We start from the raw sequence: 16083 nt of genomic DNA, 5'->3' as shown, positions 1-16083 counted from the left end.
GGGATTGCAAGCTTGTACAACCACTCTGGAAATCAGTCTGGTGGTTCCTCAGAAAATTGGACATAGTACTACCGGAGGATCCAGCAATACCTCTCCTGGGCATATATCCAGAAGATGTCCCAACCGGTAAGAAGGACACATGCTCCATTATATTCATAGCAGCCCTATTTATAATAGCCAGAAGCTGGAAAGAACCCAGATGTCCCTCAACAGAGGAATGGATACAGAAATTATGGTACATTTACACAATGGAGTACTACTCAGCTATTAAAAAGAATGAATTTATGAAATTCCTAGCCAAATGGATGGCCCTGGAGGGCATCATCTTGAGTGAGGTAACACAATCACAAAGGATCTCACACAATATGTATTCACTGATAAATGGATATTAGCCCAAATCTTAGGATACCCAAGATATAAGATACAATTTGCTAAACGCATGAAACTCAAGAAGAATGAAGACCAAAATGTGGACACTGTGCCCCTTCTTAGAATTGGGAACAAAACACCCAGGGAAGGACTTACAGAGACAAAGTGCGTAGCTGTGATGAAAGGATGGACCATTTAGAGACTGCCATATCCAGGGATCCGTCCCATAATCAGCTTCTAAACGCTGACACCATTGCATACACTAGCAAGATTTTGCTGAAAGGACCCAAATATAGCTGTCTCTTGTGAGACGATGCCGGGGCCTAGCAAACACAGGAGTGGATGTTCACAGTCAGCTATTGGATGTATCACAGGGCTCCCAATGGAGAAGCTAGAGAGAGTACCCAAGGAGCTAAAGGGATCTGCAACCCTATTGTTGGAACAACATGATGTACTAACCAGAACCCCGGAGCTCTTGTCTCTAGCTGCATATGTATCGAAAGATGACCTAGTTTGCCATCAATGGAAAGAGAGGCCCATTGGACTTGCAAACTTTATATGCCCCAATATAGGGGAATGCCAGGGCCAAAAGAATGGGAATGGGTGGGTAGGGAATTGGGGGGCGCTATGGGGGACTTTTGGGATAGCATTGGAAATGTAATTGAGGAAAATATGTAATAAAAATATTAAAAATTAAAAAAAAGTATTTCCACTGAATTGGAGAAAATCGTGGGTCAGAAAAAGAGTGAAAATTCTTATACAGGCCTTCTGAATCATAGTGGATATTTTTTTGCTGCCCATCTTTCCTACATTTGGGGAGCTCTGATGGCCTTTGACTGCATCCTCTTATTCCAAGGGAAAAAAATGAGTAAAGGGAAATGATACAACTAAGTAACTCATATACAGTATAGCACTTTGCATTGAGGATGATTCTCTTTTCACAGGAAATTTCATGAGGTTGTTTTGCTGCAAATCTTGACATACCTGGAAGTAGCATGTTAAAACATCCATACATCTGGATGACCACATCACAGACTCTCACTTATTCTGCCCATCCCAATCTTCTGCCCTCTTACCCTTGTCTATACTCTCTCAGAGCTTGTTTTAGTTTGTAAGGAACTTGAGAGGTGTTAGCTTTGTCCCTGTCTTCAGGGAGCTTGCAGACTATAGAGATATAAAATTTAAAGACATGTGTATAGTAACAGGGGCAAGCATATGAAGGGAGAACATAGTTAGCTTTGCTTGGTAGAAACTGGTCAGAGTAGTAGCCCTGTGTGAGAAAATCTTCCCTATGAAGAGGAGTACATATGGGTGTGCCTCATTATTGTACACAGGAGAGAATGTTAACACTACGTTCTTTTGTGCTGGAAGCATAGCAGTGCTAGAGAGCTTACTTAATGTCCATGAACAATTAGCATGTTACAATTATAAATGCCCAGGCTAATGTGTAGGGAAGGAGCCAACATTTAACAGCTTACCTGAAGGGGACTGCAATTTTTGACTGTTGTTGTTCACATCTTATCTATTGGAATCCAGATACTAGCCTTCCCATTGCATGGTGGTGCAGGCCTGTAATACCAGCTCTCAGGAGGCTAAGTTATAATTTTAAAATGAGACTTTTGTATCTAATTTAATTTAACCATGTGTTGTTTGGATATATATCATGATTCTTCTCTATAGAAAATAAAAGCCAAAGAAAGTGTAATACCACTGTGAAATACTGTAAGAAATCTGGTGATGAGAAACAGGGACATATTGCTTATTTCTCACTTTTTTCTCATGTTACTGAATGCCCTTTTCTCCAATAGTTGTTTCATTGTGATTTTGTGCCACACTCTAATGCTGCACATGTCCTAATTCTTCAATACATTTTGATGAATATCTTTAAACATAGAGAATGGAACTTAAATTAGATGTATTTTTTACCCCATGTTTAAGTCTTGATTGCCTGTGCAGAAATGCAATGGGGCATAGGACATGGCCTTTGGACAGGATAGAAATCATACAAGAGAGCTGTCTTGTCCCTCAGACAAATGCACAAGCTGATTAAATAGCTATACTTATTCAAAACATATACTAGTGTCCATATTTAATCTTTCCAAACAATAATTTTGCCATGGTATAAATGAGTATAACAATCACCATTTACTCTGTCCCAAGAAGCCTTTTGAGTCCTTCATACATAACAGTCCCCTTTATTGTAAAACCAGCCATATGCTGGCAATGTTATTATTTTCCAAGGGAAGAAACAGAAGGTCACACACACAGAAAAACTGTCAAATCTATTAATAGTTTAATCTACATGGGCCTCAATTTCTTAATCTCTAAAATTTGATAACCATGTCAAATATATATGGTTATTGTAAAAGTGATGTGGACTGAACATATAAAATAAAACTTTATATGTCTTCCGGATTCTGTTTTATCATTTAACAAACTGTATAAATTTCTGAACTACACTTGTACATGTGCTTACTTCTTCACTTATTCCATCTTCCCTTGCTGACTTGCAAATTTGATCATCTCAGGGTTCTTCCCCACCTCACCAGTAACTCTTACAATTGCTACTGTATGTTGAAGGTAGTTGATAATTATTTCAAAATGACTGTATGATCAAGTTAATGACTTCTACATTCTTCCATCACACAAAGTGGAGTTTGACATGTTTCTACTTACCTTGTTCGTGATATTTCATTCATAAAGAGCAATGTCTTGGTTTCCTGTTAATTTAATAGCCTTATGGTCTACAAAGAAAACTTCTGTACCCTTTAAATGAAGTTCAAACTAAGAAATCTCTATTTCTGATCAGGTTTGATCTCTTCTAAAAACATGGCACACAGGGCAGAACAAACAAAATTTACACCACACCAGAGCTCTCCTAGATTGGTACTGTGAGTTAAGCAATTCTTGGGCAGAAGAGGAAGTGAAATGCATAAAAGAATAGCTAGATATTAATTTATACTAGGGCCTTAGTTACATTGAGGATTTTGCAAACTATCCTCAAGAGAATATCTGCCAGAGTTTAAGTTTCTCCTTTGTGCCATCTTTTCTTTTCTTCCAATCCTTAATTACTTCTCTGCTGTGAATATTTTCATTCCCATCTCAGTATCAGTCTTCCAAATAATATTTCTGTAGTGATTATTGGTGGATGGATCTTTTAACACTCTGGCCTTTTCTGTTCTTTGACTTCTTCTTCTGAGGTTATGTTCCCTCAAACCACCTTCATGGCACTTATTACTTCCATTAAGCCCAAACCCTACAATGTCAGTTTCATTTTTCTTCTCTTTCACTTGCTATTTCGATGCTTCAATCTCTCTATAGTCTGTCTCCAACCATTTTTCAGCTTTAGCGCCCCTGTTTCTTGTTCATCTGATGTTTCCCTCTTTCTTCCTCAATGCCACAAATAAGCACTGTTATAATTGCTTCCTATATATATTGTTAACTTGCTGACCTCCTCCTACTCTGCTGAGAAAATCTACAATCTAAGCTCGATCTCTATCTATGCTGTTTGGGACTGTACTCAGACTACTATGCATGACTTGGGGAAACCCTGCAACTATGCTTGCCAGACTCACTTTAAAAGTCCTGACCATGAATTTCAAGTGGATTTTTAATGCAGCTTGCCTGTCATACAATATTTTCCATGTCCTTGCAACTCTTACATTTTCGAAGTTGATTATCCATACCTTGTCTTACACACTAAGCTTCCATCTCCTTCCCAGCTTTAGTTTTAACTCAAACCAGCTTCCTATTATTCACCGAGAAATTGAAGCAATTGGACAAGAGCTTCCTCAAACTCTTGCTATTATGAGACCCACATATCTTCCTGCCTGTCATCTTGATGAACTATTTGTGCTAAAGCTAATGGTCACGTTTTAGTCATCATCTTACTTGACCTAGCAACAGCTTGTTGACACAGCTGGCATTCTCTTCTCCTGGAAATATGTTCTTTACTTAATAACCAGGGTACTGAAAAGCCTGGCTTTCTCTTCTCATTCACTGACTGCTACCATTTGGTCTTCTTTGCTGGTTCCTGCTCATCTTCACAGTACTGTTTGGACTTCTCAGTCTATGTTCATTCATCTGATGATCTAAGCCAATTACACCACATCACATTAACCACCCACCATCTGCCTACTAACAAATCAAAAATGTGTATGTCCAACCAGAACTGATGCAACCAAAATGCATCCTTGTTATTTCCAATCCTTCCTATGAGGTTACAATTTCTTTCTCCTTTAGCATGTGTCAATATCTAATGTACTATATCATTTTCAAAAACACCTGTTTTTATCTTTGACTACAAGAAGATAAGCCCCATTGATCTATTTTTGTCTGTTTTGATACTTGTTATATCTCTAGTACCTTAAGGAACATGTTTTATTTAATGAATATTAATCAATATGAATTTCTAAAGGAAAAGTCCTAGCAATTTGTATGTTTATATGGGCCCAAAAACATCTTTACTCTATCAGGGATTATAGAGGCAAAGTTGACTCATAGTCAAACTCTGTATCAGGAGACTTTTTCTCTGATTTAATCGATTTTATCCATTCTCATTACTTCACATATTACTGTATCACTCTAATATTTTATGGTTCTTATAACATGTCAAATATTTTCCCAATACCAAGTCCAGTCCTCTTTCCTCTGCCTAAAGAAATCTTTACTTAACGTCCTCCTTCAGTTCCTTTATAACAGTAATGAAATTTGTCCAATTTAATTGAATTTGTCCTTGACTAATAAATATTCTAGACTGTGTTTGATAGCCCCTTTAAAAGCTCTTTCCTGTTCTTGTCATTTTCAGTCTGCCACATGCATTATAGTTTTCACAGCACTCATGACTATGTTGAATTAGTTAATGCGTTTATTTTTGTTCATCTGGGCCAGAACTGAAATAATAAGAGTTAAGGATTTCTAATTTTCCACATACTATTGTATTTTATACATTAAAATACTTCTATTCATAGCAAGTTCAAAATGTGTTACTACAATACACCTTTTTGTAGATATATAAAATAGAAGCACAAGAAAGGCTGATAACCTAAGGTTATATATCAGTAAGGAGCAAAATCTAGGTGCTTTCATTCTTTTGTCCTCATTTTAAGATAAGGATGCTTTTTTTTTTCTTTACTTACTATTTTACATACAGTGATGATGAAAGTGCTAGACCAATAGAAGGTGTTTGCTAAATTCTGTATTGTGTTCAGGTGTTTCTTAGGCAGCCATTTCTAGCAGACGCTGTCTCACAGCAGATTTCCTGGTTTATGGGCTCTTATAATCTTGTCACTTCCCTCTTATGTAGGAGTTATGTTTTAAGAGTTGTGTTGAAGATGTGCCTGTTGACCCTGGACTCCTCATGATGCCTTGATCTTTGCATTGCATCCAGCTGTGGTTTCCTGTAATGGTTTCCATTTGCTATAAAGAGATTATTCTTTAATGAGGGGTGAAAGCAACATTTTTTTCTCTGTGTAAAAATACGTTTTGTTTTGGTTTTTTATTATTATTATTATATGTAAGTACACTGCAGCTATGTAGCTATCTTCAGACAGTCCAGAAGAGGGCATCAGATCTTGTTATGGATGGTTGTGAGCCACAATGTGGTTGCTGGGATTTGAACTCAGGACCTTTGGAAAAGCAGTCGGTGCTCTTAACCGCTGAGCCATCTCTCCAGCCCTGTTTTTTTTTGTTGTTGTTGTTGTTTTTTTATTGAATATTTTCTTTACTTACATTTCAAATGTTTCTCCTTTCCAGATCTCCCTTTTGGAATTCCCTATCCCATCCCCCCTCCCCCTGCTTCTATGAGGGTGCTCTCCCACCCACCCACTCCTATCCTCCCCAAACTGGCATTCCCCTACACTGGGGCATTGAACACCCTCAGGCCTGAGGGCCTCTCCTCCCACAGATATCCAACAAGGCTATACTCTGCCACATATGTGGCCAGTGCCATGGGTCCCTCCATGTGTATTTTTTGGCTGGTGGTCCATTCTCCGGAAGGTCTAGGCAGTCTGGCTTGTTGACACTGTTGCTCCCTCCATGGGGCTGCAAGCCCTCTCCGCTCCTTCACTCCCTTCTCCAACTTTTCCATCAGTCCAACAGTTGGCCGTGAGCTTCTTCCTCTGTATTTGTAAGGCTCTGGCAGAGGCGAAGCCTGGAATTATAAGTTTTAGACTGTAGTTAGGAGTTATGCTGGTTTAGTAAAGTGCCTTTAAAAGGTTCTCTAAGATGCATTACCTCCCTAGTCCTGGATAGCTGGCTAGGTTTCTAGTATTAGACATGAATTCCCTCTTACTGAATGGGCTTTAGTTCCAACGGGACTGCCACTGGTTACTCCCATCATGTGAGTGCTACTATTGGAGCTTACTTGTATCTTGTCAGGCTTGTCATTGTTGAGATAGAACTATCTGTTGCATCCCTCCCTTGACAGCTTACATAATATGTTTTGGTACTTTAAAACATATTTCATAGGAAGGAAGCTTTCAAATCAGATCCATCTCAAATTATCCAAAGTTTATGGTATTTTTAGCAAGAGGAATTCATTACCTTCAACCTCTGACAGTCAACCAAGCGCCACAGCAATACCCTTTATTGTTCTAAGAATCATGTTGATTACCTTAACCAACAACTCAAATCAAGGTTTCTCATGACTGGTACTGGGGTTTGTTAGGTAGTCTATAGCTATTGTGAAAATAAAAACATTGTCAACCCAAGTAGCATATCAATATCAAAAGGCATGATAATGTGGAAAGGAGAAAAATCTCACAGAGCCCCACCCATAGACAAAGAACTAATAACTACTGAGAGAATACAAATTAGCTTCTCACAGGGATGAGCCCCCAATTACTCATCTAATACAAGTAGTAAGCTTTGAAATCATATAAAACAAACAGCAAAAACTGATTCATCAGTTTGTGTTTTTATATTTATGCATCTATCAACATATATGTAGCAATAATAATGAAAAAGAGGGCACTGATTTGAGAGAGAGAGAGAGAGAGAGAGAGAGAGAGAGAGAGAGAGAGAGAGAGGGCATAGAAGAGGTTAGAGAGAGGAAAGGCAAAGACAAGGTAGACAATGATATAATTATATTTCAATGAAAAACTTATTTTAAAGCCTTTCCTTAACTAAAAAAGTAAATGAAAACTACATATCCAATTACTGGCATAAATATTAGTGCTCCAAACCTGCTCCAACAAAATGGCCCAAACAGTTATATTCTCATAACTCTGTTGGCTAGAAATCTATAATCAACATGTCTAGCAGGTCTGACTTCTCGCAAGGGCTATTGATTTTGATTATGCACAGCCACCTTCTCATGGTCTTCAAATGATCTTCCTTCTATGCATATCTTTACCCTAATCCTTTTTTGTAAGGATATTAGACAGCTTTCTTGAACTAGGAACTTACTCTCATTACTTAAATTAATAAGAATAAAATCTTTACTGTTCCTTTCTTTGATTAGAGCCATTTGGGAGGTTTGAACCAACACGATATAAATTGAGAGTATATATCTCATTCTATAATAGAGCTGAATTATATTTGCCAGAGAATTAAGATACTAATGTTAAGGTTGTTACCAAAGATGAGTCATACCGGGGTAGAAAGAAATTCACCTAACAGGTAAACTATTATCTATTAAATATTTTCGGCTGGCCCTCATTTTTTTTTAAAGGATATACTTTTCCTTATTAGTTTTTATTTATATACTTATTTATCTATTTATTTATTATGGGGTTTGTGTGTATGTGTATGTGTGTGTGTATGATTGTATGATCTCATGATCTCAACTCTGCATGCTACAACATGGCTTTGCAGATTAATTAATGTCTCTCCTTCTACCATGTAGGTCCTTGGGTTTGAACTCATGTCCTTGGGCTTGATAGCAAACACTATTACCTGTTGAGACACCTAGTCAGCCCTGTAGTAGACTTGCTTTTGAAAGTAAATATTCCATAAAAGCTTTCCACATCAAACATGTAAGCATGGGCTGCATAGTAAGAGTTGATCTCAAAAGTAATAGAGGCCCTAATCAGTCATTACCTATGGGGTACTTTGGCCAAATCTCAGTAACTGGGCTTATTAGAAAGTCTTAAATGCACAAAATAGCTCTAATAATCTCTTTATTTCTCATGTGTAGCACCAGGCTTGTTCTCATCTCTGAGAGGAAGCGTGAATGTTTAGCTCACTGTTTATTGGCTCCAGAGCTGGAAGCTTGAAGTCCTTGGCATCAGGAAATGATGCTAGGAAATTAGTGAAACATCAAAGTTCCACTGTGTGTACATTATCAGTAACTTGTTATTTTTTATTCATAATGTGTTTATTAGATTCATTTAAATTATTGAAAAGTGATATTGCATAACTCATCCATTTCTTTATAAATATTCAGTGTCCTTCCATGAAGAGTCATGCTCTCAGAGAGGGCTCTAAACATCATTGCTTAATTTTTTTTATTAGATATTTTCTTTACATTTCCAATGTTATCCCCTTTCCTGGTTTCCCCTGTGGAAACCCCTATCCCATCTGTCCTCCTCCTGCTCACCAAACCACCTACTCCCACTTCACTGCCCTGGCATTCCCCTATATTGGGGCATAGAGCCTTCTCAGGACCAAGGGCCTCTCCTCCCATTAATAACTGACTAGGACATCCTCTGCTACATATGCAGCTGGAGCCATGGGTCCCTCCATGTGTCCTTGTTATTTTTAATGAATTGTTTAAACTGAGTTTGAACAAAACAGTATTATGCAGTTAAAGTTCACTGATGGCGTAGACCTCTACAGCCTTAATTCTAAACATAGCAAATGTTAACAATACAACTCAAATGTCATTTTAGTATGAAAATTACAGTCATGAAGCATAATGAAGCACAGCTGAATACTGATTATAAAATACACTACCTAAGTATGAAACAAGAGTGAATGAATGAATGAATGAATGAATGCAGTTTCCCTCTCAGTAATTTTGAAGAGATTCTGACCACAATTTGGAGGATACAACAGAGTTCTACATCCTGGAATTTTAGCGCTCTAATTATGGAAAAGGTAAGAATATAAATAAATAAATATATAGTTATATAATAACCTTGTCTCATTTTACATATTTCCTCATGTCTACCTGACTCTTTGTACTTTATCTGGCTTGGCCATTTCTTTCCTTGGGGGTGTACATGTTGCAAGCTAAACATATTTCTATACTGTTGAGAACATTGGAGAGCTTGGAAGTACATAACTATAAGTGGCACATAGAAGAGATTTCTTGTTGAAGGTTCAACATAGAAAAGCAATAGTGTGAAGGGCTACTGAAGGCTAGGATAATATTTACACCAGAACGAAAGTCTCATGAAATAAAGTCCCCTCAGTATTTTGGTACTACATAAATCCTTTGGATTTTGTATAATCTTAGGTGGTAGAGTCAACAAACATAACTGAGTTTGAATATCCCATCATAAAATCTTCTAAGCTTAAAATTTCAGAATTGGAATTAAGAGGTTTAATGAAAATTCAGAAACTAGACTATAAATAATTTGCTTTTGGACCTTAAGCCAAACAGAACAGCAGTGCGAGTGAAGTCTTCATCCCTGGCAGATGCTTCACCTTTGCTTTCTCGTTCATTTCTTCTTTTTATTGCATCTATTACACCATTTAAATACTGTATAAGATTCCTTCTCAGATACCATTCTGGTTTTTCTGAAGTCTTGGGTCAAGATATGTATTCTAGAATTTTTTTCTAACATTGATGCTTGTCTAATATCATAATTTTTACTTCATTGGAGTTTCAAATGGTTTGTCTCTCATTATTAATAGCCATTACCTACCATTTTGATAATATTCTGTAGTTTTATTTGTGTATATTTCTTTCTCAGTTTTATATCTTTGAGCAGATTATCATCTTATTTAGGATCATAGTTAAAATATAAAGACATTTGTTTCTTTTTAAAAATCCCTGTCCTCAATTTAATAATTCAAAGTCCTCATAGAATAATTTCTCAGTACAAAAATATTTCAGGAGCTTATAAAATTAATGAACAAATTAATTACATTTATATGGAGATATTTCTAGCCAGGTTTCTAAAAGAATGCCTTCAAAGATGTAAACATTCAAGCTATATGACTCTAAGTGACTTTGTATTTGACCTAGAAGAGTCTGTGATTCAGGAAAGCTACTTTTGTCTCTGGATTAGTCTCTCCTTTTCTTATTGTCTAAAACGAAATCTCTGGCTATTGCTAAAGCCAATGCTAGCCATTCCAAACTCTATCTTCACTCTTTGTCCTAGATTATTGTTTGAGTCAATCTCTGTAGTGTGGATTTTCTCAAAGTGCAGCTCAGTCATATAGGGAACTTGAAACAATGCAAATTTATGAGTCCGTTCTTGTCTGACAAACAGATCTATGTAACATGTGCAAAGCCATGTATCCACAGAGAAGCTATTTTTCCATATACTTACCATCCTTCATATTTTATCAATTTTAATGCTACCTATTGAAAGTATTTTATGTACTAGATACCTTACCAAAACATCATGGTACCAAAACAAGCATTAAGTACTAAGTTCTATCTCTGTATAGCAATGACATGAATGCTGAGGTTTTTTATTAAGTTATTTGTATGTCTTCACAATATAGGGCAACAGGTCAAGCAACCCTATAGCTATTTATTGGTGCATGATTATCATCCCATAGAGCCAAGTAAAAATAAAAGACATTTTTTATTATGTAATATTTAATGAATACCTGTACTGGATCTGGAGATCAAATAGTAATCAAGGCAGATATGGTTGTTGCTTCTAGTAAATAATAACTTGGGAGAGGATCCAGACAAGTCCTAAAGCAGTAAGCAGATGGATAAATTCTATACTACTAATAGGTAAACTCAATGCAATTAATAGCACAGTATATTGTGAGAGTAGGAATAGGGATAAATAAAAAGGGATAAATTTTACAAATAAAAGCATTGTGGCTTACTGGTAGATGAAATAAAGGGAAATGAAAGCTGCCTTTGACCCTAAATAAAAGTTGTTCTTAGCTTTCTGACTTGAGAGACTATGTGGATAATAGTATTGTTTGCTGGTATTAGAAAACAAGTGATTTTTGAGAAATTCTAGAGCAAACTTTCATGTGTGTGCATAGAATTTTAAGGGGATGGTCAGAGCTGGACATAAAATGCTGTATATCATCAGCTAGTTTCTCTGGTTAGATAATATTACTAGAAAAGAAGAAAAGTATTCAAAGATTAGAAAAACTTTGAAAAGATACACAAATTTATTAGTTATTTGAAGAACATAGAATAAAGTAATAATGAGATACTTAATGTACAGGTAAACTCAGAAGAATGAACAATGGTAAATTCTCATGGATGCATGGGGTCAGGAAGTTTTTTTGCAGTGGCAACCATGTTGGAATGTGGTAGGTAGTTTTGGACAAGTTAAACATACTCTACCTAGCCTAGAATTCAGTTCCTGAACTTGCTGCTTCAAAAATAATCCACATAGGTTAACAAGTAACTGGCAAAAAGATGTTAATAGCCATATTGACAAGACCCATATGATAGGGAGTTAGGTATGCTCTGGGTAATGTTAGTGGAGGAGTGGATTGGCACATTTTGGAGAAGTAAATATACAGTAGGACACTACACAATGGTAAGTAATAAGCCAGATGGATCTACCAAGTGCTCAGCAAAATGCAGAAAATTGCAAGCTACATATAATACCACATCATTTACATAAATGAAAATATGTGCATGTGAGAAGCTCAGGGAAATGATGAATACATTAATTTGCATAATTATGGTAATCATTTTACAATGTATACATATATCAAACATTATGTTGTACACTAGAAATATATGTGATTTTATTACTCATTATACTTCAGTAAAGCTGGTAAAAATATATGTGCAGAATGACTCTATACCTTACAAGTTTATATAAACAAAAATATGACATTTAATGCATTATAAAAATTATCCTTGAGTTTAAAGTGGCATAAGAATAGAAAATCATGCAGAAATAAAAGGGAATAAATACATAAATAAAACAGGAAAAGGACTTGTTTATGCTAATGATAATGGGCTACAGTTTCAACATTTATAAACCCTTCTTCCCTAAGTTCAGACCAGGGAAAGGATAATAAAGGAGTCTCTGGATTGAAGAGTACAAAAATTTATAAAATGTAAATATGAGTTCAAGCCTTTTCATATCTATCATGCCCTAAATCCAAATGCAAAGTATGCTACTTGTATGCTATTTCTTTTTTATTAGATATTTTCTTGATTTACATTTCAAATGCTATCCCAACAGTCCCCTATACTATCCCCCCATCTTGCTCCCCAATCCACCCACTCCTGCTTCCTGGCCCTGGCATTCCCCTGTTCTGGGGCATATAATCTTCACAAGACCAAGGGCCTCTCCTCCCATTGATGACGGACTAGGACATCTTCTGCTACATATGTATCTAGAGCCATGAATCTCACCATGAGTTTTCTTTGGTTGGTGGTTTAGTCCCAGGAAGCTCTGGAGATACTGGTTAGTTCATATTGTTGTTCCTCCTATGGGGCTGCAAACCCCTTCAGCTCCTTGATACTTTCTCTAGCTCCTTCATTGGGGACCCTGTGCTCAGGCCAATGGATGACTGTGAGCATCCACTTCTGTATGTGTCAGCCTCTCAGGAAACAGCTATATCAGGCTCCTGTCAGCAAGCTCTTGTTGGCATCCACAATAGTGTCTGGGTTTGGTGGTTGTTTGTGGGATGGATACCCAGGTGGGGCAGTCTCTGGATGGTCGTTCCTTCAGTCTCTGTTTCACACTTTGTCTCTGTACCTCCCTCCATGCGTATTTTGTTCCCCCTCCTATGAAGGACCAAAGTATCCACAATTTGGTCTTAGTCATCAGGGAAATGCAAATCAAAACAACCCTGAGATTTCACCTCACACAGTCAGAATGGCTAAGATAAAAAACTCAGGTGACAGCAGATGCTGACAAGGATGTGAAGAAAGAGGAACACTCCTCTGTTGCTGGTGGGATTGCAAGCTGGTACAATCACTCTGGAAATCAATTTGGTGGTTCCTCAGAAAATTGGACATAGTACTACCAGAGGATCCAGCAATACCTCTCCCAGAAGATGCTCCAACATGAAATATGGACACATGCACCACTATGTTCATAACAGTGTTATTTATAATAGCCAGGAGCTGTAAACAACCCAGATGTCTCTTAACACAGGAATGGATACAGAAAATGTGGTATATTTACACAATGGAGTACTACGCAGCGATTAAAAACAATAAATTTATGAAATTCTTAAGCAAATAGATGGGTCTGGAGGATATCATCCTGAGTGAGGTAACCCAATCACAAAAGAGCACACATGATATGCACTCACTGATAAGTGGATATTAGCCCAGAAACTCGGAATAGCCAAGATACAATTCACAGACCACACGAAGCTCAAGAAAAAAAGAAGCAAAAGTTTCTTAAATTTTCTGATTTAGAAATCATCCACAATATTAAAGGTCAAACTTCCAAAATTGGCTCTTGAATGGGATGTGCAAGGAATTTTGCATCTAACCAGTCTTGCAGCCCACTCCAATACAACACTGAAACTTGTCCAAGATTCAGCAGTTTATCTTGAGACCAAATGACATGGTTTGCTTTTTAATAATCATAGATGTCTTTTTTCAAGAAGAAAAATAATTGGGTAGTTTCATAAGTTTCAGCTGTGTGTTTCCACTGCTTGACCATGCCAAAATTGCTGAGTCTTATGTACAAAAACAAAACAAAACAAAACCTTCATGTAACATTCATGACACAAAAAATCAGTGGATCCATTACTTTATATGAAAGGAATTGTATGAGGAGCTACCAAACCAAAATGTAGACAATAAGGTGCCATATTTCTTGGCTCTGAGGAAGTTTCATTACCATGCTTAGAACATCCTTTATTTACATGTTATTTTCATGTTTCATGGCTTCCCAGTTGTAAAAACAGAAGCCAAGTATTTGATAAAACCTGGGACTCATAGGGCCAACTCATTTGGAATCCTCCCATATCATGCTTTTAAGAATATTCTCATTTATAATTTTGATATTAAAGAAGACCCAAATGTGGATATATATTCTGAACTTAGTAAAGTCACAAATGACAATACTTGTGTTCTCTCATTCACTGATTCAAAAAGTAGACAAACTTCAAGGGCTTCTCACTGTTACTTACCTAAATTATACAAATATCCTAGTCTACTCTTTAAACTGTCCTGGCAACATCCTACAAAATTATTTAATTCATTTTTATTATTAATAGAATCATGATTAATAAAGAGTCCTATCTATCTATCTATCTATCTATCTATCTATTGCTAAATTGTAAATTGAGCATATAGGAAAGAATATAGGAAAGTCACAGCATGTTCATCACAGACTCAGGGAATTCAGCCTTTAATTTGTATTCAGCAATAGAAATCAATGGTAACAGGTATGGACAGAGTCTTAAGGGGATAACGTTTGGCACATTAAATGAACCACAAACACAATTTTCTGGCTAAAAAACTTGGGATGTGAATGTCAGACAACTGAGACAGGTTGTATGTACACTAGATATATGTCACAAAGAGTTTCATAGACCGTATGAGAACATAAGATCACAGAGAGGATAGCTACTAGATTTTTATAATTTTTATAATCTCTCTACTTTTGTGTCTCTTTTCTTTTGTATTCTGAGACAGACAGGATCTCATTTTCCTGGACTTGTCTCAATAACTCAAGCACCTTAGCTTCCCAAATAGAGGCAACATAGCCATGCACCATTGTTCATAACTACTGACAAGTTTTAAATGGGAGATAAATATGGCTATATGTTGTTTTTTGTGGGGAGGGGTATAGTGAGGGAATCCTTTTGAACATGCCAATGGTAGAGTTAGTTCTAGTTGGTAGACTTTTCTCCTCAGTATAGGTGGGAAGTTATTTAATTTTTCATGTGTCAGACATTTATTTTTAATTTTAGAGGGACGTGCAAGTTTGTATTTTCCTGTACGTGTATTAGTGATGTGATTGTACTTCAGCTTTTTTATAGTAATTAAATTTGTTTGTAACGATCAAGCCACATCATTTGAGCAGTTTTCTAAAAAAAAAAAAAAAAAAAAAAAAAAAGTAGGTACTTTGACAGAAGTCTATCCATCAAGTCTATCTTACAAAGTTTGTGAAAGTGGCCTCTAATTCTTAATTAGTAAGGCTAAGGGCCTGTGTAGATAGAAACTCCATGATAGTGAGAATAGATACTTGATATCTCTTAATGGTCAAAGAGCATTAGGCGTGCCTGTTACAGCTAGAAGTTTTAAGGCATAATTAAACAAACAACTTGATGTGAACATGTTAATTAAAAGTATGTGGATATAAGCAGAATTTTTCAAATTTCTAGAGAAAATCTGTTACTTTTCCTTCTGATCCAATTTTAGTAAGGCATGGTTAGTACATTAACAAAGATTTTGTTACAAAAGAGTGGTGGTAAACAGAATTTGATGAAACCCTTCCTGAATACCTACTATTGACATCTGATGTAAAGGGGTAAGAATTAGGGAGCACAAGTATATTTTCTTTTGAAAGCGTTTCATTGTATAATTTTTTTAGAGGCTAGAAAAAGATGACAGATGACACCTAATACTTTTCTTGTAAGTGACAATACAGTATCTGGGGTCTAGCTGAAGAGAAATTTTCTATGAAGATCATA

This window comes from Mus caroli, unplaced genomic scaffold, assembly GCF_978045245.1.
Source record: "Mus caroli unplaced genomic scaffold, Mus_caroli_1 scaffold_5, whole genome shotgun sequence".
Lineage (NCBI taxonomy): Eukaryota > Metazoa > Chordata > Mammalia > Rodentia > Muridae > Mus > Mus caroli.
Note: the sequence above shows the minus strand (reverse complement) of the source record.